At 46.5% G+C, this 24,099-nt stretch overlaps 1 protein-coding gene across 14 annotated transcripts in view; it reads left to right on the top strand.

Annotated features, from left to right (window-relative positions):
* LPP (LIM domain containing preferred translocation partner in lipoma) overlaps positions 1 to 24,099 on the top strand; it is a 371,586-nt gene that overhangs the window by 36,260 nt on the left and 311,227 nt on the right. The window contains exon 3 of one of the 14 annotated variants that reach the window (XM_064165590.1): positions 12,262 to 12,618. The exons of the other annotated variants lie outside the window; for them this stretch is intronic. The gene's annotated coding sequence lies outside the window, so the exon portion shown is untranslated. The remainder of the gene's footprint in view (positions 1 to 12,261; positions 12,619 to 24,099) is intronic. 14 annotated transcript variants of the gene reach the window in all.

The raw sequence follows: 24,099 nt of genomic DNA, 5'->3' as shown, positions 1-24,099 counted from the left end.
CAACCAGGTTGGAAGGAGCCTCCAAGCCAGTCCAATCTATCACCCAACCTTGTCCAGTCAACCAGACCATGTCACTAAGTGCCTCATCCAGGCCTTTTTGAACACCTCCAGGGACAGCAATTGCCACCTCCTTGGGCAGCCCATTCCAATGCCAATCACTCTCTCTGGCAAGACCTTCCTGCTAACATCCAGCCTAGACCTCTCCTGGCACAACTTGAGACTGTGTCCTGTTGTTCTCTTGCTGGTTGCCTGGGAGAGAAGACCAACTCCCACCTGGCTACAACCTCCCTTCAGGTAGTTGTAGACAGCAATGAGGTCTGCCCTGAGCCACCTCTTCTGCAGGCTGCACACCCCCAGCTCCCTCAGCCTCTCCTCACAGGGCTGTGCTCCAGGCTTCTCACCATCTTCCTTGCCCTTCTCTGCACATGTTCTAGCACCTCAACATCTCTCTTGAATTGAGGAGCCCAGAACTGGATGCAGTACTCAGGGTGTGAATAGCAGTAGCTCTTGTGGAGCTCTTGCTAATTTTGAGCTTGCAAATCCTTTTCTGTCCTTATGAGCAGGTCTCTGTTGCTGCCTTTAATAAGAATCATAGTGAGAGTTTGTGTGCCACATGGAGGTAGCTCAGTAAGGAGGCAGGAAGTGTTGGGGCCCATGGATTCTGATTTGGAAGGTATGTGTGCAGGGCAATGCTTGGGGGTGTGGGAAAACCCTGTCACCAGCACCACTGTGCCCTGTAGTAGAGGAGACACGTGGGGAGGTGAAGGGACAAGCTTTTGATGATCCTTGGGAATCGACAAGCAGCACTTAAGACACTTGAGAAGCAGGAGCCAATGGAGAGATGCAGAGGGCAAGGTGACATGGGCTGGGAAGTTTCTTCTCAAGTGCTGCAAGACCAGCAGAAGGATGTCTGTTTGTAATGCTGCTAGATACCATGTATCTGTCTCTGTTCCCATCTATAGACAGTATGTGCAAGGCTATATATAAACACCACGGTGGTTGGTATTTTGGCTGATACACTCACAGTTTTGTGCCACATTGAGTGATATTTTTAAATCTTCCTGTTCCAGGAACATCTCTACCATGGCAGATGTCATCCAGAGTGGGGGAGTGGCTTCTGAAAAGGGAGCACAACGTTATTACTATGAGCCTTAGCAGTCTATTAGGTTATTTATTGCTTCAGTGCCACCATAAGACATGTGAGGTGTGTTATTTCTGCCTGTCACAGTTTTTTCACACATGCAGGCATGCAGCATCTGTCACTCCTCCCTGCGAGTCACTAGCTTTCATTCTCAATGAGCTTCCCTTCCAGCTGGAAGGCAGGCAGAAATAAAGGCTTCAGGACTACCCAGCTGATGAGCAAGGAATTCATTAACAGTTATTTACTTTGGGGTTATGCCTCTGAGGGCTGTCTCGAGTTTGGGTCCTCCTTGGCCAAGATAGTCACTTTGTGCTTGCTGTTGTTTTATTTCAAGGCGAGAATGTCAACCTGTTGTGTCAGGCCCTGTGGAAATGTGGTATGAGTCAGACCTGTCTTGGCTGCATGAGACAAAGAGTAGCACAGGAAAAAAAATGAGAAATGGCTTGCTCAGGATGTTCATTTGGGAGTATCTCTCAGATTCCTCAGGCTTCAGGTCACTGGCTGGAGGACCTGATAGTGCTGCTTGTCCTCTTGTGACCAAGTCTCAGTCTCGTGTGGGGTGTTTGTGGTGGTTGCCAAGCGTTGGCTGTGCCAACCATGCTATGATGGAAGGGCCCAGAGGGCGAATGCTGATGTTGTCAGCAAGCCCTGCTTGTATACGTGAGGGTAATTCTTCATTGCCCATGTTTTGGACTGGGTTTGGGTGGAATCTCTCAGGCTGGAAGAGCCATGACGTTGGTGCTTGGAGAGGTGTTGAATGGCCAGAGGGTTTCTACTTCCCGTTCGAGGGCAGCCCAGGAGTACAAGTGTGCTGTGGGTTTATGCTTACTGAAGGCACAAGGGACTCTTGGGCTTGGACCAAGGTAGAGCTTCAGTGTATTCTATTGCTTTTAGTCCATCCATCTTAGAAGCAGAGTGGTGTTTGTAGGGGTTTTTATATAGGTGTCTTGTCTCTTGCATCCATCTTGCAGTTCTGGCCTGGGTGTGCTCTCTCTCATGAGGCCAGTGAGCTCAAGTGGCAATTCAAATGAGAATAAGCCTGATACCTCCTTTGAATGTGGAGATAGACCTTCAAGTGTTGTTCTGACACAAGAGGAGTGGGAGGGGAATATCTTGGGTCTGTCTTCCCTCTCCTGGATCTGAGGATGGGGTTTAGAGCCATGACACTGGGTCAATTCAGACCACATCCATCCAACCCAGGGTCCACCTCTGCCCACGGTCAGCAGCAGATGCTAAGGGAACACTATCAGTTTCCTCACATCACAAGCAGTGAGACACAGCTGCAGTATGCCCTGACCTTGCACAATGCCTTTCCCACTCTGACCTTCCAAAAGCCCTGAGCATCCACAGTGCAGCCCTGCTGGCGGATGAAAGCCAAGACGCATAGAGAGCTTGGGCAGAGTGGGCGTGCGCTGGGAGAGCAGAGAGGACAGAGGTGGAAAAATAGCTCTGGTGTCATCTCGCTGGGTGCCAGGAAGTGGCCTGGCATTGGAGTGAAAGATGAGCGGGGTCTGTTTGCAGCAGGGCAGGAGGAGCTGGCAGCCCTGGTGTGGTGGCACATTCTGTACATTCTGCAGCCACGCAGCACACAGGGCTGCCCGGCAGCCTCGAAGGCATGCAGCTCAGCTGGCATTTCACTACCCTCTTGCCCACCAAGTCTGTTTCTGCCCTTTTTTTTTTTTAACCCCTCCCCACTCTGCTTTTAACTGAGGTGCACTTGTTTATCCTTTGGGGCTCTACAGCCTATAAACAGGATGTCTCTCTGTTTCCTTTCAGCCCTGTAACACTAAACCGCTTCAAGTGCAGATAACACTTTAACCCTCCTCCTGGCGGAATGAGCCTTGTGTGGGTCATAGATAGTGCCAGATGAGGCACTGTGTGACTGTATGTGTGTGCCCATGTATATATATGTATTGCATATTTATCTAGTACATAGATGTGGTGTGGATTTGCTATAGTGAGCAGACTGACATTGCTGAGAAGGAAGTAAGTGCATGTTTTAGGCAGGGTGGCTGTAACAAGACACCGATTTAAACTGGATCCCAAACTTACATTTTGTGAAAACAACCTATTGTGTAAAACCCAAAGCCTGTGAGACCTTTTTAGGGGAGGGGGGGAAAAATCTGTGGTTTATTTTAAATGTTGCTTCCTAAAGATATTCCCACTGTGGCAGAGATCTGGATGCTGAGAGCCTGACAGTGAAACGGAGCATATGGAAAGGGATTGTATTAACTAGCGTCTGTAATGCAGAGTGACAATCTGAAGTGGGGGTGAGAGGGGAAAGAAGAAAATACTCTCCCTGTATTTCACTAACTTGTCTCTGTATGTTGAGCCTCTGTGAGAACACTGAGGCTAAAGGTCCTTCCCCTGAGGTACCTTTTGATCTTGCAATCACAGATAACAGTAACAAGTCAAATAGAGTTTTTAATTTGAGTTGTTCGATACCTTAGCTTTAATGTTCGAGATGTTCAGTGATTTCTATTGATTGTGAGCTTGTAAACTCAGCCCTGTATCAAGTTAACTGCTCCCTCAAACCTGTAATTTCCTTTAATACCCAGTCTTTAATTTAAAATAAAGTTCTGGGCCTCCTGGTTGTGTAGGAGATCTTTTGGGTAAAAGGGCTCTCTGCAGAGAGTGGCAATAGGGAGAAAGGGTTTTATGGTGTTAGTTTTTGAGCTGGTTGTACCAACTTTGAGGCCAGACTGATGGTTTGTAAACACTTGAGGCTGGAAAGCAGGTCTCTAGAAAAGAAGTGAACGATGCCTGTTGTTTTGGGGGGTTGGTGTGCCCTTAGTTCAGGGGAATTGAGAGCTTATTTGTAAAGATGTGAAGCTTCTAGCCTGCACTTTAGCTGGGTTGTCAGATCGACACAATGTCTTCTTTACCGAGACGCACTGTGGAGCTGTTACTAAGCCATGGTTCAGAATAGCTATTGAGGAACAAGTTGTTCTGCCACAGCTCCTCTGATGGCTTCATATGCATGCTGCTTCATTCCAAAACGAACATGCCTTTTTTGACTTAGTTCGGGCTATTTTAGAAAGTGGAGTAAGCTAAAAACACAGAGTTAAAAAACCCAGCATCTTCTCAGAAGAAGCTGATCTGCACCAGGCATCTTTTCTGTGAGCTTGCTGTGTTTTCAGCCTCTGCCCTACCTGGGTGGGCAGATACTGAGCCATGCAGTGGGCCCTGACACTTTTGGAACTCATTTCATTGGTAGCAGGGAGTCCTTTAGAAGATCAGCTGCTCTCTATAAAAGGTGGGGTGCTGCTGATTTTACTAGAGGGGTCAGCATGCCTGCCTCCCGTGCCCTCTCTTGGCACATCATCCTTTTGTATACGCAGGCTGCGTGAGTGACAGGCCATACTTGCACCCAGTTGCATAAGGGGTTGACAAAAATTAATAGGGTGATGGAGATGGGATTCCACCTGCCATACAGATGCCATTTAAATAAAGACATCCTCCTGATCCCAAAAGCATTTACCCATCACAAGGGCTGGCAGCGCTGGGTAATACTTAAGCTGTTTTGCTTAGCTCATGGAAAACAGGAGTGGATTTCAGCATTGCCTTCCTGGGTGGGCAGTGTGACATTGGGAATGGTCATAGGCCTTTTGGCCTGTGGAAAACCCTGGTGGAGCTGGTGGCCAGGAGAGCAGGTGGTGCTGGTGTGGTTGGTGCTCTGCAGTAGAAGCTAGGCTTGGGAAGTGACCTGTCCCTGTAGACTGCTGGGGCAGCAGGGAGTGTTGCCACTGGGCTTTGCTTTCCCACGCTGCTATGTAACCCTTCAGCCTCCCGTTTCCTGTGGTGTTACCCAACTGCCATTGCTTCTCTGGTATCACACTTGTGTCCCTCCCCATCTCACATTTTCCAGTAGAAAGTGAGGCTGAATGGCCTGAGAAGTGCAGCTGGGCTAATTGCACACTCACATGGTGACATTCAGATCAGCGGGATTTGTTGGCTCGGTGGCAAAGCTTCCCCTTCCCTCTGCCACACCTGAGTGCTGTGGCAAGCCTTGTTACTTATCTTGTACAGATGGTGGGACATGTTCACTGTGCTTTCCTGCCTCCATCTCTTTTGTTGTTGGTTTTTACTTTTGGAAAAGGACAGAGCAGGACTGAAGGGGAAAGGTAAACCTGAATCTCCATGGTCAAACTGCTTGCCTCCCAAATCCTGCCCTGGCTGAGTCCTGTGACTGCAGTAGCTGCATCAACAGAGCCGGTGGCTTCCCTTCCTAGCATTGGGGGAATCATAGAATTCTCTCTACCTTGTTTTTTCCCTTGATTAAAAAGTATTTGCTGAAACAGAAGTGACAGCAAGTCCTTGCTTTTAAGTACTGGACCTTGGTCTAGAAGGCAATGTGCTGGTTAAACATTAACAGGAATGTACAAACTGCATTTCTGCTTGGATTTGCCATCAAGGTGCTCCACACCTTCCTGCTGGAAGGATGGCAGTGCTGAGGAGCTGGTATGCTCTTGGCAGCTGACAAACAGACAATGCTAGTGGGTGAGAGCTAATTGCCACAAGGGTATATAAAATGGAGGAGGTTTTCTTTTCACCTGCAACTTTGAGTCCTCTTTATTGAATTGGTGACCAGAAGTCAGTAGTTTCTAGACTTTGGACAGATACTATGAGGACAACATACAGGCTGTGTCTCATTTGTTTTTTTTTATTGGGTGTTTGTTTGGTGGGGTTTTTGATTGGGGAGGGGCATGGAAAGTACCTTGAGGAAGAGTTTAGAGAAAAAGAAAGTTTGAGTAGAAATTGATGAGGCTTTTGAAATACTCTGACTGCTGTGGTCTGATCCTGCCATGCTCTTTTCCTATGGCAAATAAGACTTACATTTAGCTCAAATCTGTGAAATGCAACCACAGGGAATGGCTTTTAGGCTGGAAATGTGAGAAATCTACCTTTGATATCCTTAGGCTGTTCTGCTAACCTCAGCTGCTTTAGGAGTGGTGTATGGAACACACTGGGGGTTGTAACCAGGGAAGACTCACCATCCACTTGATCAGGATCAGGTGGAGGCTGGGCTTGCTGGTGAGCCCTCGGAGTATTGATGTATGCCATAGGAGAGGAAGCAGTGTTTCTGTAGAAATGTGTGGGACTGGGAGGGGAGCATCAGAAAAGGGAACAAAACAAGAAGTACTGTATCCATGTGTATGAGATGGATGTTGGTTAACCTCTTCACTTCTCCCTACCAGAAGTTGTTCTGGCTATAGGGTGGTTTTTCCCTATTCTCCTGCCTATTCTATTTCTGAGCAGTTGCTCGCTGTCCTAGTCATCTCTTCAAGTGTTCTCCATGGTTAAAGCTGCTTTGTGCTCCATCCATCAAGGTCAAGAACTGGTTTGTATTGTGTAGAGAAGCTGTCCTTCCCCATTGCTCACCTTGGCAAACGTGAGATGCTCTTCTTTGACTGGAGGAACCACTACATGGTTCCTGCTCAAGCAGGAAGATGAACTGGACTAAAGAAGATAACTATTGTCATTGACTTACCTGGAAGCACACAAAGACTGTTTTTGTCTTGAATTGAACACCTACTGGTGCTCCAGTGGGTTGAGAAGATGTGGTATGATAATCTTCTAGGTCTCTTACCTTTGTTGGGTTTGAGGCTGACTTACTGACAACACAAGGAACTTTTAGTTTATAAAGCTTTAGTCTTGAACCTTACACTTGTGTTTCTTGTGTATTAACCTAGAGTGGCTTTGCAAGATTTGTCTGTCATGTGTGTTCCTGATGCCTGAGCCACTCTCGTGGCATTTAAAAGCAGGATGGATGTTATATATAATGTGAGGAAGCTTGGTAAAAGACATGAGAGAAGAGCAATGCTAGTTGAAAATATGTGGAAAAGAAAGAAGATACAGGCTAGTCAGGATAGGATATGTTAATTTTCTTTGCACTATTCAAGCATTTAGAAAGAAATGTGTCTGAAAAGTGCTGCTGCTTAAGAGAGTAAGGTCAGTGTTGCATCAAACTAGAGGAGAAAGATCATAGAATCAACCAGGTTGGAAGAGACCTCCAAGCTTATCCAGTCCAATCTGTCACTCAGCCCTGTCCAATCAACTAGACCATGGCACTGAGTGCCTCATCCAGGCTTTTCTTGAACACCTCCAGGGACAGTGACTCCACCACCTCCCTGGGCAGCCCATTCCAATGGCAGTAGATAGAGTATTCACATGAGAGAGAATGAAATATTGTGGTCTGTTTGGTGGTGTCTGGGCAGGTAATATCTGGTGACTTGGGTTGTACGTGCACCAGTATGGTAGTTTCTCATGCGTTTGTGACTCCACAGATGACAAGCCAGGGATTTTCACATCCTCAGAAAGTGCTTCATAGGTGTTGGAAGGTGTGGGAAATAGCTGTGGAAGAGTCAGTTTGCATCATCCCTTCCTGCTTGTGATGCCATTGTTCAAAGGTGAACTGTGGTAGCTCTACAGGAGAGGAGAGACTCACAGTGATACCACAGTGATTTGCCCTAAGCCTTCATGTTAGGCTAGAGGACAACAGTCTGAGCTGCACTGATTAGAGGCCAAACACTTGGAAACTGAACATAGTTGCTTGCACTCCTGGAAACTTTGGAATTACCTGATTCCTTGGGGTTTTTTTTCTGTTTGTCCTAAAGGAAGAAGTTCCAGATCCTTTGGGAATTTCATCTGTACACCAAATTCCTGCCACATGGGATCATATCGGGTCCCCTTGCTCCCTAGGCACCTGGGACACTGCCAACTGGTTTGGATGTCACTCTAAAGTGCCTGTCTTCTGGACTGATTCGAAACCAAACGTACATTGTGGGCTGGAGCAATGTCTCTGCCTGTGCTTTGGTTTTAGGCATGCTGTCAGGCTGTGTGGTAATGTGCACAGGTTGGAGTCTGTGCTGGAGCTTAGGGGAAGTGAGGAAATGTGGTGGTGCTGCAGTACTGCTGGGATTCTCTGTGGTCTCAGAATGAGAGCTGGGCATGGAGCATGGTTCATGCAGGGTTTGGTCTATCCTCCTACCCAGAGGTTTGCCTACCTGCAAAGGTGGGCATCTGACTTGCTGTCTTTCCTGCTCTGTTTCAAGGCAGATGGGAGGAGGAGAGATGACAATTTGTGTGTTTTGTAGGGCCAAATCTTATGCCCTGTGTTGTCCCTCCTGGGCCACTAAAGCATTGGTACCTGGCTTTGTGAGAGTCCACTTGCCTGTGGCCGTGGGCTGTTCTTGTTTTGATCATCCTGACTGCCACTTTGTGTGTGAAATCCTGAGTCCTGTAACACAGATACCCTTGAGAGGTGGAGAAATATTTTATAGGGCAGGTTGGGTTTTGAACCTGCAAAATCCCATGTTGATGTTTGCATAATTTTGGGCTACCTAAGTGCTTCCCAGCAGAGCAGTGTGAATGTTGTTGTGTTTTAGTGGGGCGAATGTGGAAATTCTGAGGTTAAAAAAGCCAAGCTCAAAGTTAGTAGCAGAACCAGGGCTGAAGTGACTTGATTCTTGGAGCTTGGAAAAGCACATCCTATGTTTCTTCATGCCTCAGCTTCCCCTTCTGGTAAGTGGTACTGTGGAAACCTCCTCCTGAGTGTTGGACAGCATGAGCTTAGCCTCAGTCAGAGACATACTGTGGCAGTGATGGCTACAGAAAAACCTGTTGCTGCTGAGTCGAAGGAAGAAAATGGGGCATACCAAATGTGTCTGCAAAGACAAGAAACCCAAAGAGTCCTTTGATCTCAAGCTTTTGTGGGTTTCTCTTTATTTTACTTGCTCATGTTCCCTGGAGGATTTCTGAAGGAGCTCCAGAATTCACCCTTGCCAAAAGCTACCTTTCAGAGCCCCACAGCTCTGGCCTGTTTATTTGACTACCTGGACCAGTTCCTAAACTGAAGTACCCAAAGCACATCCAGGCAGATTGTTTCTCCTACCCAGTGGTATTTGTTGTGATGTAAAGCTGGAATGGTTCCTAGAAAGCATTAAAAAGCAAATAATATTAACCTGAACTGAGAGACAGCAACCAGTGACTCGGAAATGAGAAACATGCTATAGTGAGAATGGGTCAGTAGGAATGAGGCTGCCCAGTTTCTACTACTGAATGCCTTGAGAGCCTTGGCAAAGCCTGGGCCAGTAGTAGAGGACATGAGCAATGCATTTATCCATGTGGGACTGGCAGGCTTTGATTATGGCTGATGCTGCTGAACTGGAGCATACTGGGAAAGGCTGGTCCTGCTTGAGTACCCTGAGATGGTGGGCTGGGGAGTTGGTGGCTTTGATTCAGTGTGCTTGCTTGTCATCTGGGACTGAGCCAACCTACTCATTCCAGAGAGGCTTAAAAAGAGCATTTCTTTGTAAGGCTTTCTGGGATCCTGGGAGGTGTCTCTGTCCCTCACTTGCAAAGTGCTGTTGATTGTGTGCACCAACTGTTTACTTGTTAAGAGACTTACCTGGATGATAACATCTCCTCCCCTCTCCTCCAATACAAAACATGTCTGGTAACTCCTGTGAGTGCTTGTAAGGTCAAAGGGGCAGCCAGCCACAGAATAAATAACCCACTGGGCTAAATCACTCCAGCTTGTCCTGATCTCACCTTGTCCTCATCTGTGCTCACACACACAAGGGCACACCATCAGCAGTATGTAATGTACTTCCTCCTCTCAGCTTAAGTAAATCCTACAAGACCAAAGCTTTGGAGATGGAAATTGCGTCACATTGGTGGTCTTGGGCATGCGATTCAGGCAGCTGAAGCATGACTTGAGAAGATAGCGCTGGCTTCAAAGAAAATATGTTCCCTTTTATCACAACTTCACACTCTAATTTGGGGAAAACCATGTTTTTTCAGTTTTGCTTCATGTTAGAGAGATGTGTGCAGTCATGTTTGCCTTTCAGAGCAGTCAGTTTCTACCACGGTTTGTGCAAGACTTTCCACAACAGCCCAGAGAGAAGGAAACTACTGACAACCACTGAATTCTTTATTTTTTTTTGGGGGGGTTTTTAGTAACATAGTGAAGAGGAACTCAACACAAGTGTACATCCTGAAACTACCTGCATTTTTCTCAACTCTTACCCTTTATTGATGCTCAGTTGAACTGGATGATAGACAGAGTTTGTTACTTGGAAATGGGAATTTACAGCACCCTGTAACTCTCCTGCTCTTGCCTTTTTGTCACTCCTGATCTTATTTGCTCTCTTATGGCCTTCAGAGGAAAATGATGTGTTTCCATGCAGGGGCTGAGGGAGGGAAACAGCCTATGTTGTAGAAATCCATGTTTAAATGACACAAGCAGTAGACCTCTCTATTTCCTTTTCCATTTTGGTTGGTGTTTGGTTTTATTCTTCTGGGAGGTGCACTGGGATGCTGCACTTAACCAGAACAGGTTGCAGTGATGACTTTCTGTTCTGGTTCTGTAATTTACCTGATCAGCAAATATATTGGTACCTGTGTGTTTTAGGTGGAGCAAGGTTCAGTATCACTGTACATCTCATGTTCAATGCAAGACTTGCACAGAAAGCCTCCATATCAAACCCCCTCACCTCCCTGCATGAGAGTGCAGGCGGAGACTTCTTCCCAGCTGTGTGCACTCCTGGGCTGCTGGAGATGCAAGGTCACATTGTACAGGATATAGGAGCATCTATAGTCAGGGGGAGAAGCCTTGATGTTGTGTTGCAGAAGGGAATGATGTTGGCTGATATCTCCCTCTGCAGCAGCCCTGGTAAGCAGCACCTTTGGGCTTGGTTGGGCACAAAACTAATGGATCAGGCAGCTTCATCATTTCTGGAACGTGTTTTGCCATGCTGGGGAGAAATAGTTCAAAAAGATTAGTGTGGGTTTGAATTGGGCATGAATGCCAGGCACAGAGAAGTTGTAGGTGCATTGAAAGATGTGGTTTGCTCTCCTCATCTCAAATCCACAGAGTGCTCTCATAATAATTTCACATGGTCAACTCCAATGGAAAGAGTGATTTCAAGAGGTAAAATAGTAATCCTGCACTGCTAGAGTGTTGAAACAGTTGGGGTTTATTCACATGAGGTTCCTCCAAAAGGGGGATTCTGTGGAGCCAGTAAATTAGAGGGATCTACCTGGTTGTGGCATTTCATGGCTTGCTGTGAAGTGTGTCTTTTCCCATGCCAACTTCAGCATGGAAAAGCTTGTTGATCCCTTATCCAAGTGCTTTGGGAGTAATGCTTAATGCAGGGGGAAGGCCAGGGCTTGGAAAAGATCATGTGCATCTCTTCTGGGAGAGTGACCCAAGGGATGGCTGGATGTGGGAGCAAGCTATACTATAATGTGGGTCTTTGAAGAACAAGAAAATGTGAGGCCCTCTCACCTTGAGGGATTTGCACTCTGCCTTGGGCTAGTGAAATAATTGTCAATGTCAACATCTGGCTCATCAATTTTTTCATTAAAAAGTTGGTTCTTTTTGAGATTTTAATGTCTTGGCTGTTGTGGATCACACTGAGAAGCAAGCGTGCCCCCATGCAGGCACTCAGCATGGAGGCCTTACTTGTTTGCAAAGTCAACATACATAATAATAATGTATTGCATTGCCTTGAGAGTGGGAAAACCCCAGAATGGGAAAACCAAGCTCCCAAGTAGTTGGAAGTATTTTCTAGCAGACAAGATGCAGGAAAAATGTGCTTGAAATTAACTGCAGGAGCAAGAGAGTAGTTTGTGAGATGAGAGTTTGGGCAAAAGGGCTTTGTTTAGCTGAGGCTCTGTTTTGAAGCACAAGAACTCCTTGATGAAAGGGCTGATTCCAGATGCCTTTTGGTCATTATGGTTGTCCTTCAGCCCACCTTGCTGAGCAAGAGTAAAGAGTGCTTCTGCTACTTTTTGCATCCTTCCTTGCTCTTGCCTGTGCAGTTAACCATGTAAGACAATGCTGTACTAGCTGCCATGGCCAGGGGATGTGCTGGGTTGTGTGGTGGTCCCGTTGTGCTCACAGCCACCAGTTAACTGTAGTCCTTTGTGAGCAGTTGGCTGCAGCATTGCGCTGAAACCCTTCTCTTCCATGGCACAGTGAACTGACAAAATCTGGCCTGGGTATCCAAGACTTCACTGGGTTTAGCATGGAACATGCTGGGAGGAAAGGGATGCTGATGGAGTCCTAATACAACTTTTTTTTTCCTGATGTCTACATTGTATTGCCCTCTTAGGCCACAGAAGATCACAGGCACCTGAGAGACCTGAAGTGGCATGCAAGCTCAGCAGTTGCAGATGCCCAGTGCAGAAGTGTGTTGGAAGATTGGGAGGAAATTGCTGTCTTCCTCCTGGGTAGCATGTTGAAACATGGCATCCCATTTGAAGCTGAGAGGCCTTTTGGTTGTGGGTCTCTGTGTCTTTGTACGTGTGAACAAAACTCAGAAGCGTTTGGAGCTGTAACCCATATGCTGTTAGGCAAAGAAGAGGCACAGAAGGGAATAGTGAAAGGTGTTCCTGGTACCTGCTGTGCATGCATGGCACAGGGATAGTGTGGTCCAGAGGCGCTGGAGACATCTTTGCCTCTTTGACAGGTCTGTGTCTCCAATATGTTACAGTATCTGCCAGCCCTTGCATCACTTACCAAGTGTCAAACCTAGACCTGAACCTTCATAAAGTCCCTGTCGCAGATAATCCCCTTTCAAACCTGGAAGTGGTCATTTAAAGCTCTGGATGAAGTATTTTGTTGCAGAGGTGGATATAGAATCAAGCCTAGTCTGCAGCTTGGCTAAAGAGAGGTTTCCTGAGGAGATGAGCCGCACGTGTGTGTTTGTACAGTATCCCTACAAAACAGGATCTGGCATAGCAGGGTATTTCTGTCCAGGAAAGCACATAAGTATATGCTTAAGTCCTAAGGAAGTCAAAGCATATTAAAGTTAATCATGTATGTACTTAAGTGATTTTCTGAGTTGGCCTGGTTCTGGAATGGCACATGAGGCTCCTTTGAGTTGGGATCCACAGCTCTGTTCTGTAGTTCCTTCCCAAGGCTTATGCTGGTTTATTTTCTATTCTTCCCTTAAGGACTGCCTGGTTTGGCTTTACTGCTTTACAAGGTATAGGAAAAGATGCTATGAAAAGCTAGAAGCATGTGAGCAGCACAATCCTTTGGAAATGACAAAGACAATTTGTACCATTCATTTCCAAAGGGTTCCATGTAGCATCAATGAGACAGTAACCAGGATGTTTCACTGAAGGATACTGTGGGAGTCAAAATGCTGTCTGGAAAGATCTGAGTGACATTGTTCTTAAACCTATGTGCTACGATCTGCTGCTACAGGTTCCTTTAATGGATTTCCCCCCTCTCCTTCCTTCCTGAAGTCTTTTTGCAAGGAGCAGAATGCTTGCAGCATGGATTTGTGTAGTAAGAATAATAAGCAGGTGCGTTGTTGTGTAGTATTGAAGTGGCAAGCTGCTGCCTAGAAGGGAGATGTAATGTGGTTACTGCTGCGTCTTTTCCCCACCTGAGAATTGCTCCCCAAGCACTTAGGAGTTTTCCTGTGTGTGAGGTTCTTTAAGGTGATTTCCAAGTCGGGTGGATGGGACCCTCTGCTCCTGAACTGATACTGTTTTTGGGGGGGTAGAACTTGTTATATTTATAGCAATAGACAGTGCTAATATATAGGTGGTTCTTAGGAAGACTAACGTTTTGCCTGGAAATAACAGAATCAGGTGACAAATGCTTGAGTGTTGCTAATGAAAAGGGGTGGGAGAGGAAATTACCTTTAATAAGGAGTTTAAGTGACATTTTTCTTGGAGAATGCCACTGTGTTTGATTTTCACAGAAACCAGAAACTGGAGGTGTTCCTAAGGCAGGTGCGGTGCAGCTGGGTGCCTAAAGAGTTGCCTTGGCTACTTTACTGTGTGCCTTGGTTCTTAACCATCTTTGCTCTGCTGCAGCTTGGTGCTTCCTGGAGCTCAGCAAGCCTGGCCAGCAGCGTCCCTTGCTGTCTGAGGACAGCCCAGGGAATGCAGCACTCCTGATGTTTCAGTCCATGTTTGCAAAACACTGCCTGTTCTTGTGTTTCATGTCCCTGCTTAGCCTGGTCAGGAGTGAGTCTTGACCTCCCACATCCTCTGGTAGGAAGGCTGTCAAGTAACTTCTAGCTGAAAACACTGTTAGGAAAGGGAATGAGAATGAGTTCTTTTCTGGCTTGCCTTTTGATCTTCCAGTCTTCAGGGTAGGCGAATCCACTTTCTAGTCCTTGTTATAGTAAATCCAACCTTACCAAGATGAACAGTGATGTTGGGTGATTTTCTGATTGAGTCTTCTCTCCAGTGTTGGCCCAAGGAAAACCTTTCAACTTGAAGTCACCCTAAAGAGAAGGTTTGTTCCTTTGGTGGTACTGGATGACCCAGTTCACTGAGTGAAGTTCTCAGCTAGTGTTTAAAATCCACTAACACAAATAGCAAGAGAGTAGAATGTTGAGGCTTTCATCTCCATATATGATGTAATGCTGAAGGCTTGCTTGCACTATACTGACAGCTCCTAGCCCTGCTGATGTGTATTTCATTGCTGAGGCATCTGCTCCAAAGGAGAGGAGAGTTCAAATATCAGTTGCAGCACAAGAGGTTCCACCTTAACATGAGGGGGACTTCTTTACTGTAAGAGTCACAGAGCACTGGAACGGGTTCCCCAGAGAGGTTGTGGAGTCTCCTTCTCTGGAGCCTTTCAAGGCCTGTCTGGGTGTGTTCCTCTGTGTTCTGTGCTAGATTGTGTGGCCCTGCTCTGGCAAGGGAGTTGGACGCGGTGATCTCCTTAGGTCCCCTCCAACTCCTCCTATCCTGTGATCCTGTGAAATGCCCGTGTTTCTAGAAGAAGCTCTCCATAGACTCCACCTCTTGTTCCTGGGTAGCTGGATGACATCCTGTTGTTTCTGCCTCTGCTAAAGGTTAAGAGTAGTCTGGTTAAAATCATGATTGACTGCACTGAGCTGAAAGTTTTCTGGGGTTAGCTGAGGACCCTGCTGCTCAGTTACTGCTCTCTACATACTCATTTCCCTTTCCAGTTCCACCAAGTGCTTTCCTTGAGAGGAGCTCTGTTTTGTGATGTGTCTTTTGGCTACATCACTTTTCCTTGCTGACTGGCACTTGCTCAGCTCCTCTTGGTCCCATGTGCTTTCCCTAAGCCCCAGTCCATTTACTCCCTTACCTCCCCATCCAGGACTAAGTGTGATGGAGTAGCACAGCTCCAAGCTTCACCTTTGGGGTTGGTTTTGTTTTTTTACTTTCCATTTTTGTTTGGTGGTTTCTGTTTGTTGTGCACGTTTGTTTTTGTGGGCTGTGTTTTGGGTTGGTTTTTTTTTGTTGTTGTTATTATTGTTTTGGGGAATATTTAGTGGATTTTTAAATTTATATTGTTTTGGTGGCTGCTTGTTCTTGAGCTTCCACTTCTGCCTGCAAAATAAGGATAATACTCTCCTTCCTAGGGCCATGAGGCTGCAGAGAGGCAGTTCATTATTGCAGCTGAACATTGAGTTGAGGTGACTGTGTGTGCTCTCAGCCAGCTGCAGACAGGAGGCAAAGCCCATTAGCTGAAAGCACTGAGAAGTCACTTCACCCAAATCTGTTAAGGCATGATGACTTTTGGTTGCAGTCACCTATATTTAGAAAGTGTTGTGGTGTCTGGGAAACAAAATATATTGTGGGGTTTATTAGTTTTAATTCTCATGTTTTCAAAATGCTGGAGACTTCTGCTGGGGAAAAAGAAAGGAGGTTTTGGGGGGTTTATGCTATCATAGAATCATAGAATCAACCACTTTGGAAGAGACCTCCAACATCATCCAGGCCAACCTAGCACCCAGCCCTAGCCAGTCAACTAGACCATGGCACCAAGTGCCTCATCCAGGCTTTTCTTGAACACCTTCGGGGACGGTGACTCCACCACCTCCCTGGGCAGCCCATTCCAATGCCAATCACTCTCTCTGCCAACAACTTCCTCCTAACATCCAGCCTATACTTTCCCCAGCACAACTTGAGACTGTGTCCCCTTGTTCTATTGGTGGTTGCCTGGGGGAAGAGGCCACCCCCCACCTGGCTACAACCTCCTGTAGACAGCAATGAGGTCCCACCTGAACCTCCTCTTCTCTAGGCTAAACAACCCCAGCTCCCTCAGCCCTGGACATGGTGCAGACAGCTGTGTGGTTGCTGGGGACTTGCCACCTTAGCTGTGATATTTTAGCAGACACAGCTTCAAGTACAATTCTATTGAAGCTCTTTGCAACCCTACAGTGAAGGGAATTATAAAGTGTTTGCACAGCCTAGCTTAGAGTTTCTGAGCTTATGAAAACGAAGAGTGGAAAATGGTTTTGGCAGGCTTTTAAGAGCAGCTGTCTAGACACATGCACCATCATTTAACGATGGATCTTCTTCATTTGGGTTGAGCATCATCATCCTTCCTTACAGCAGCAAGAATTTATCTGAATCCACCATTCTGTCTCTGCAAATAGCCAAGACACTTGTCAAGTAATAGACGTGTCCTTGTGAAAGGAGCTCCTATCCTTTATGAAAAATGATTCTGCATCTGTCCAGAGCAAGAATCGGACTCAAATCTGTTGGCTACTCCCAGTGTGACTTCAACTGCTGGCATGCTGCAACCATGAGGAACAAACTTGTCCTCTCTTTGCCAGTGGGAAACACTGAAGAAATTTGGATCTGTTGTTTTGGGTGACCATCATTATGTTGGGAGGTTGGTTCTGCAGCATCACAGCTCTGGTGGATGCAGGTATTAGTGCTCAGAGCACATCTCTGTAGTTGTTTTCTGGCCCTTAGGTTTATGTCTGCAGGCTGCTTTGGCTGGTAGGTTTGACTGTGAAGGCCAAACCTTCTGCAGTGGTGGAAGAGCTGTAGGAATGACTGTATTTGGCTGGCAGCAAAGTTTTGCCTTGCTTGCTTTCTTTTGTTGTTCAAAGTCAGCAGCAAGAGTGAAATAAAAGAAGTAAAAGGAATCCCAAACTCCTAGGCAACTGAGCTGCAAACCTGTGAGGGCTGAGAGGAGAAACACTTGGAGGAAAAGAAAGCATGAGCCTTACATGTGATATTTTTGGTCCTTAAGGCTTTTGTATTCTTCAGTAGTTTTGTAATGAACATAGATGATTTCCCTGGTAACTCTTCCCTTGGGAAAGGCCAGCCCAACTGATTGCCAGACCTCTGCCTAGTCAGTGGCTCAGCTGCAGAGATATGGCCCTCTTGTTGAGCTTCCAGCCCTTGAAAAGACAGAGGGGCATGCTGCCTGTCAGGAAGTGGTGGGGGGAGAGAGTTTTCCTGTTTCTCCTGGATTGAGTAATTTAAGTCCTGTGAAGAAGAGAAGGTAGGTTCAAATCTCAGCATTGCTTTCCAAGCCCTCAAAGGCAGTGGTTACTATATCGAGGCACAATACACTGAGGCTTCCCACTGGCTTCTTATCCCATTTCCATCCTGTTTGGTGGCAGGGCAGGTGTCACAGCATGCAGGATGATTGCCTTTTCAGGAACCATTGGGCAACCAACACACCTCCCAAGAAGTGTGGGCATGCTTCTGCTCAGGCACTTGAGTGGCTGCGTGGGTCTGCTAATCCTCCCTACCTCTCACCCCTCCACCTCCTGTGTTGGGCGAGAACCGGCGCCTCCTGAGAAGTTCCAGGCATGTTAGTCACTTATTGCAAGACTTCCTTCTTTCTGTCTTGTTTTTCTTTGTTCATTAATGCTGTAGCATTTAGGCAGTGGGAGTGAGGAAAGTTTCCAAACCAACTGCTTGGAGCCAGGATGATTGCAGAGCACCTACTCTGGGGCAGGAGGTGATGTCCCTTGGGCGACCAAGAGTGGTTGGTGCTGAGCTACAGGTCAGTGTGTGGCTGGTTGCAAGTCAGGGACAAACACACTTGGTGAGATGAATGTGTGGGCTCGTTGGCAGTGGGGAAGGAAGTATTCATTCTTGCTTCTTGCAGCCCACAACTTTTTTTTGCTAATGATTCCAGCTCACAGGAACTTTTATTTTACTAATTTTTGTTGCTGTTGAGTCTTTCACTCAGCTGTTTTGTTGTGTTCTTTTTCTTTTTTTTCCTCCTTTCATTGTTGGAGCTGTTTTTAATCCTTGACCATAATAAAGCCACACTGTTAACACAAGCAGCAGGGTAGCTGGAATTGCAGCTGTGCTTGAAGCTCTGCTTTTAATTTCAGGCTGTTATTAGTAAGGCTAGAAATCTTCCCATCCCTTAGTTGAGTTTTAGCTCTCTGTGTCTTCAGGTTGCTTCTGTGAGCTTTGGAGCATCCCTTACTCCACCTGAATGCAACAGGTGAAGGCTGAATTTGGACATCATGAAGAGGTTTTTGACCACTGTTCTTCCTGTTCCCTGATGCAGGCAACTCTGTACAGGTGAAGCATTGGGAGCAGGCAGCTGCAGGATGTGGGACTGGATTTCAAGGAGAGGCTGACAATGGGGAACCACAGACCACAAGTCCTGGTGCTAGAATTGGGCTTGACATGCTTGGCAGAGGCAGGAGGACAAAGCAGAGTGATTGAGTGGCTGTGGGTTGCTCATAAGGTGCTGCCCTCTGCTATGATTCTGCAGCCAAGCATGAGGGACCTCGATGGGCAGTACTGTCATCCAACAGGGCAGCATCTATCAATCTCCAAAGAGTGAAGCTAGAGTGGTGCTGATGAAGGGTGTCCTGCTTTTGCTCAAGCAGTGTCCTGCCCTCTAAATGCCTTTGCAGGGATTGAAGGTATTTGGATCATCCTCCTTGAGTGATAAGAGCGATGTCTGTAAGCATGGAGGCAGCTTTGGTGTGTCTGTTTTCCTTAGCCTGATCCACAGACACATACAGTAGTCAGTGGAAGCTGAAACATGAGAATCTTGAAGCTGGTAAAGAAAAGGAAACAAATGTCACCCAACCTGTAATTCAGAGCACAGGGCTTGCTATAGAGGCTCTTGAGGCCAGTGACCTAAGAACCAAAGGCAAACGGAATGCTCCTGTGTGCATGAAGAATTGTTTCAGTGCTAACAACTGCTGGCAAAAGAACAAAATAAAATTGAGAGCAAGATTAAATCTCCTGTCTTGGGATTAAATCAGTCTTTATATTTTGGACAATGGAATGAGATGGTATCTGGCTCTGAAGGCTGTGTACCTGCTTGTTATGGAAAAGTTGCATTATCCTTCAAGGCATCAAGAACCAGCCTGGGTTGAAGGCAATGCCCTTGAGCCAAGCTGCTAATGTCTTTAGGATTCCCTGTCTTTTTTTTTTTTTTCTGATCAGCTGTATTGTGGCCTCCCTTGGAACCCTGATGTCTGACTGAGGAGAGCAGACAGAAACATATTGCTCTGAAGTAGCTGAGAGTAAGAAACAGCACAGATAGTGGTACTGATCATTTCATGTCTTATGTATGGAAGGGAAAGCCAGGACTGAACTTGAGAGAATGTAGATGTTGGCAGTGTGTCTGTGGCCTTTCTTCTTTTCTGGGGCTGTTTTTCGTGGTCTGATGGTGATCAATCCCACTTTTGTCTCCCCATCTCTGTGGTTGTTGTCACCACTGTCTTGCAGGATGAAATGGGAGCTGCTCTTCTGATGATGAACAGGGCTGAGACAGGGCAGTTGATGCAGATTCTTCCTGGGTCTCTAATTCAGGATTTCCTGCCTTTGGCAGAGAAGTGTGTCTTTCTCTTCTCTCTTTGCTCCTACAAAGAATTCTGGCTGCCCACAACACCAGTCTGTTGTTTACAGTAGAAACAAAGGGTTTATGTTTTGTTTTCAATCCAATACTGCAATTGCATCCTGGATATGGAAATCCCAGTCAGGTGCTGAAATTGCTGCCATGGAGTTGAGATGTTCAGGAAGACTTCCCAGTGGTTTGAATCTCTAAAATGTAGTCCAAACCTCCTCTTTATAACCTGTGTGTGTTAGAGAGGACATATTTCTCTGTGGCCAAGGGTGCATAACCCTCCTGCTCCCAGGTGCACATGCTGAAGCCTACGTGAAGATTGTCTTTTTTCCTCCTGTGCAGGTATGACTTGAAGCAACCCCTTAGGACTGCAGCTGAAATACTTCCAATTTCTTATTCAGCAGCCCCCTTCCCTCTGGTGTGATTAAGGAAATTATTGCCTGTGCCTGTGAATGTGTACATACATCTCTGCAGGAGCACTTACTGGGCTTGTCTAGTTCAGCTTGCTCCTCTCTTTATCCTTCATCTCAGGAGTGTGGTGTCTGAACCTGACACTCCGTGGTTGTTGCGGAGGGGAAATTAATTGATGCGAGATGATACTTTACAACATTAATATTGCTTATTAATCTTGCTTTTCAGAGCTCTTACCACCCCAAACCACTCATTTTAATAATATTTTGGTTCTTACACTGTCCTGGAAACATTCTATGGATAATACCTAGAGCTAGTAATAACCAGCAAAATGTTTGTACAATAATCAAACTGGAAGAGAAGGTTCCCACAGCCAGAAGCCACTTGCCCAGTAGCTGGGCTCAAGGAGCTCTTTCTGCACTATGGCAAAAGGCAATGGAGAATTACAAAGAGGCACTTAAGCATTTACTCACAGATTATTGTTATTACCCACTCGTGGAGGCCAGCCACAGTCCAGACAGTGCCCAAATGCTTTCAGGGGACTCTGGCTTGTTGGATGTTGAGACTTGAGTCTTCCTGGCTTCTGGGGACAGGAGGAAGACGATCTCTGACCTTGTTCTCCTGGCTTCTTCTGGATGATCTGGATATGTCCAGGAATTCTAAGCGGGGTCTTCAGGTGCAGAGGCAGATGTTGTGCAGTCTCAGCACCATGTCACACTGGCCACACAGGCAGAGCATGTGCAGATGTCCAGGGTCTGCTCCTGATAACTCGCGGCAGTGGAGTTTAGCAGGCAAGCAATAAGGCAGTGTGCAATAGCAGCAGGGCTGGGCACAGCAGAGAGAACAGGGAAGCAAAAGCAGGTTGTTTACCTGCATATCTCCTTTTATCCATGTGGGCTGAGATGAATTGCCCTTTGGACACAGAATAGCCAATCAGGATGGCAGTTAGCCAAACCTTACCGTATTAGGCAAAGCCATAGGCTCACTGTTCCCTAATGTGGGAAAAGCACGGACCTTGCACTAGGCAGGCATAAGCTAAGTGTGTGCACCTTACCACAGGACCCTGGGCAGGCCAGACTCAGTGGCTCTGGGTTCTTTTGTGTGTGTTTCCCACGCTTGCCTCTCTGGTGGAGCAGAAAACCATGCTTAGGCAAGACATGTCTAAGCCTATTTGAGCCTATCAGGCCTAGCACAGCAGTGGTGTATGCACTGGCCTTTTCCTTTCTAGGTGCATTGATTGGATTTCCAGTAAAGACAAAGGGAGACTGAAGTCTAAGGGCACTGAGCACACAGAGCTGAGCTGTCCAGCCTAGCTTGCTGTGCGCAGCTCCTTATATGACCAAACAAAAAGGAAGAGGAAAAGAGTGCTCAGTGTGAATGCCAGACATGCAATGCATTCCTCCCAGCTGCAAGCTGGGAATTTGCTTTTCCCTGGAAAGTGGACTCTGTGTACATCCATTAGTTCAGGCTCTGCGATGTTTAGCAGGCAGAATGAAGCCAGTGTTGAGCTGGCTCTGGGTAACACTTGTCTTGTGTGAAGGAGTTTTGTTTCTGTGAGGACTTTTTTCTTCTGTTGGTGTGGGGCAGAGGAGGTAAAGGAACTGGGATCAGGAAGGGAACAGGAGGCCAAATTGTCCTGAAATTTGCTGTGATTTGGCAAACTGCAAGCAGGTAGGTTGCAATTGCATTTATTTTCTTGGCCTAAAAATCAATCTGATTCATCATTAGCCTCTGCCTTTAAATTATATGTTCCCTGAATAGCATCTTCCTGTTAGTGGGAGGCAGAGGTTAGGGAATCGATCCTGGTGCTTCATTCATAATCTGGCTTCAGCCTTCCCTCTGCATGCAGCTTGCATTGCTTGAGTAATTATGGGCATGAATGGCTGGGTGCACTCAGTGGCTCAGTCAGTGCACAGCACAGGCTGTGATACAAGCCTTGATAGCTATAAGTCTGCTTCCAAAGCTTGCCAGAGCTCTGGTTTGTTACCTTAGGTTTAGAATCTCCTGGAGGGTATGAATGAGGAAGGCCAGTCCATCATCTTTCCTGGTTTGCCACTGGCTTGTGGTGTGCAAAAGCATCTCCTTCAACACAAAAGGTGAACTGCCATGGCAGGTATTGTGGTTTCCTAGATTCTTTTGAAGCCAAAATGTGGACTGGAAGCCACAGCAGAGTTAATCACAGCGCTGCCTCTGCTTGGGCAGGCTGCCTGCCTGCCAGCACCTAGGGCCATGCTAGCAGAGACACCTCCAGCCAGCCCTGTTTGCTCTTGCTGCTGAAGGGAGAGCTTTTACAAGACCACAGATGCAACCTGTGCTTCCTGGTGCGTCTTTCTGTGGATGCTCTCTTGGTTTTGTGGGATGTGGGAGAACTGGGCAATTGTCACTCAGCCAAAAGGCATTTCTAGCAGGGAACAGGACAGCCTAACAACTTCGAGTCATGTTTTATTGCCTCGGGATCAGAGTGCCTGGAAAGCAATTCTCTATTGTCTCTTTACAGGCCTTGTGGAGGTAATGATGCTACTTAATTTCACAAGCTCCTTTCATCTAGCTCCTGCACTGTGCTTTCCCATCTTGAGGATGGGCTGTGACAGCACTTGACTGAGGCAATCTGTGTAGCTTTGTGAGGATCCCATCTGTTTCTTTGCTTGACAGCTGGGTTGTTCCACGTTACTTGCCTTCTTTCTTGCCTGTAAACCCAGCACATTATTAGGACCCAAAATAGTAGCTCCTCTGGGCCATGTTGTAATAGGAGAGTGTTTCATGATGACAAGCTCCTGCATTGCATGAAGGCAAAGCCCTTTTATACATGCAAGGAAGTAGCAGCAATCTGCTTACAGGTCATGGAAGGCTCAGCTCTCTGAACTTGTACATTACCAAGTGTGTTGTCTTGGTTCTCAGAGAATGCATCTTTGCAACAAGCACTATAAATTATCCAGCTAGGATAACAGAGGAGTTTGATAGTAGAAGGAAGATAAACAAATGGCTAATTTATGCTAATGAAAACATCTGTTGAGTATTCTTGTTACTCTTTCTGTATCCATTCACATGCACATCCAAAGGTTTGTTTAAAGCCAGGTAGAGTAGAGACGTTTCATTTTTCCTTCTAAGTGGTCCTTAGGCTCTTGTGAATAGATAGCTATGGATGCTAGGGGTAACATTTGGGCTAGAACTGGCAAGTGTTGCTTGTTGACACCATATAAGTGCATTCTTCAGCACTTGGATAAGACTTAATGATGCTCTTTGTGTGTTAGCTTGAGGTCCCTGAGAAGCTGAGCAGTGGGCTTGGTGAATGTTTGATCTAGGATGCCTCTGTGTTTTGAGTATCTGAGCCCATTATGAAATTGAGGTGGATGATGGCTACCAGCTGAGAACAGGAGATTGGCAGGCTGAGATTAGGTACACTCAGCATCCTGTGGTGAGTGCTAACCTGGGTGAAGGTTGAGCATTGTGGCTGGTCATCATGGGAAACTGATGAGCCTGTTGGGAGAAATGGGTGTCAGGATTCTAGTCCTGTGTCTCTAGTGGGTGTGCTGCTTGCAGAAGGCTTTTGACTGCTGCAGGTACCTGACCTGTGTGCATGGTTAAGGGCATCATGAGCTTTGTGGATGCTGAAGGGTCACAGCCTTTCTTTCTTGCTTCCATTTCTGCTAGGTTTAAATGGGAATAAATCTTTCCTCGTTGCTTTTCTGGTGCAACAGAACACAGGAAATTATGGAGGAGAAAGAGTCAGGTGCTTGGTAAAAGTGCCTGTAAATATTTTTTTCCAGAATGTTATCTTCTTGCTGGAGGGAAAAAAAAAGAAGTCACTTTAATAAATGCAAATCAAGCAGCATGTTTATACCCTCTAAGTGCAGGGAAATGATGTGCTTCAGTTGCTTTGTCTTTGTTTTTGTGGTGCTGCTTTAAGGTGTCTTACCAGAAGCAGAGGCTGTCATTACTGGAGAATCCTGTAAACCAGCTGCAATAATTG

This window comes from Pogoniulus pusillus, chromosome 26, assembly GCF_015220805.1.
Source record: "Pogoniulus pusillus isolate bPogPus1 chromosome 26, bPogPus1.pri, whole genome shotgun sequence".
NCBI lineage: Eukaryota > Metazoa > Chordata > Aves > Piciformes > Lybiidae > Pogoniulus > Pogoniulus pusillus.
The sequence above is the reverse complement of the archived record's forward strand: the minus strand, read 5'-3'. Positions and strand labels throughout refer to the sequence as shown.